The following is a 1,889-nucleotide window of genomic DNA, read 5'->3' on the forward strand; positions in this document are numbered from 1 at the left end:
CGCGCTACCGCACCATTGAGATCCTTTCTGCATCTACTGTAAAACATGTTCGCCCGCATTTGAGGTCTGTTTAAATAAAATTTGCAAAGGGAAAATTTCATTTTTCTCAAGTGCCCTCGAAGCAATCATACGGGAAACGCTTGGACGGTGATGGCCGTGCCATCACAAATCCATCGTGCACGCAGCAAGATAAATCTATCGCCAACATAAATCTTGTGAAATTGTTTTACCTGATTTATTATCTTTAATAAATCTTATTATCTTTAATAAATCTTATTATCTTTAATAAATTAATATATTTATAAATTAAAACTGTTACGCACTTATTTAAAATTATACGCTCGCAATGGTGCAATGGACATAACTGACTAAACATTTTACAGTTTTCAAAATAACTTATAAAACGGTCTTTTAACAGAAAAATCCTCAAGATTTCAATTCTAGAATTGGAAAGAAAGAAATAAGTTGAATATTAGTTAAAGTTAACCGCGAATTGTGAAACCGGGACATAATCCTTTCAATATTAGAATTTAAAATAAAAATTAAATAATATGTATAAACTTAATGAAGGAAAAGAAATTAACAACTATTTATAAGATATATATAAGATATTGCAACTTTATAAGATATTGAGAAGAGAGATTAAGAAAAATATATCCGTTTTCATTCAAAAATTCTTACAAACATTCATATGTTTTTTTATAAAATTACATTCTCGCTTGTATATGCTAATCAAATAACTCTTTGAAAGAAACAAATATATATCTAGCTATACTTTCTGAAAATAAATTACGTTACAGGTCTCATAATTTTGTGAAATGACTATCTTTTTTAATATATATCCTGCAACATACCTGACTATTTTCTGTGAACAATTTATTCTTGTTATTTTTTAAATTTATATTATAGTATTTAAAGTTAATGGAGTATCATTTTCTTCTAATGAATATTCATTGTTATTATCAATATATTGTTGTCAAAGTTATGTACAAAAATTATCTAATGGCATCTAAATAATGGCAATTGCCATTATTTATTAGTAAAACAAGATTATTTAATTCAGATGTTTATAAACATTATTATGAAATTTATTAAAATACTAACATTTGATATTGATACTAACATTTGATTACCTTCTACTTGTATCTGGCATACAAGCATACATTCGATAGACAATAAAATAAATAAATAAAATACAACAAATTTCTAGAACAACGAATTAATCTGAAATAAATAAATTGGCATTAATATAATCTCTCTTTATACAAATTTTGTGTGAAAAACTATTAATGTGTGTCAAAAACTATTAATGCCTTTCATCTCGGCAATTATGAAGAATAAAAAAATTTATTGGGTTGTGAGATTATATTGTCCTACAGAAACAAATTGATAACAAGATTATTATAATAAATTAGTTTATTGTATATATATCATTTGTAGAGTATCATTTAACTGCTTAATCAGTTATCCGATTTTTCTTAAGATTTACACATTCATACGTTTGGTACGTTATCGGATAATAGAATTGGCGAAAATTATGTAGATCATGACATTTTCTGATTGGTCACTTCAATCCTCACTTTCGAGTGCCCCTATTTTTTCTGCGTTACCGAAAATAACGATATGAGTTTCGCTCTCCTGCGCGTCCTGATGTCCGGGCGTGTTTCGCCATTTTCGATTGCATCACTTTTAATCTTTGTATCTCTTATATGACGCGATCTAACTGTATCGACCTTCGCTTATTATTTCAGGAGACCGAAGCCATTAATCAAAAAAAAAGAAAAAGAAGAGAACGCATATGGGTGGGATAATCCGCACAGCGTGCACGCACTATGATATCACTGTGCAGGCATTTTGTTATCTGAGTAAGTATATATGATAAATGTGCT

Source organism: Atta colombica, unplaced genomic scaffold, assembly GCF_001594045.1.
Source record: "Atta colombica isolate Treedump-2 unplaced genomic scaffold, Acol1.0 scaffold61, whole genome shotgun sequence".
Taxonomy (NCBI): domain Eukaryota; kingdom Metazoa; phylum Arthropoda; class Insecta; order Hymenoptera; family Formicidae; genus Atta; species Atta colombica.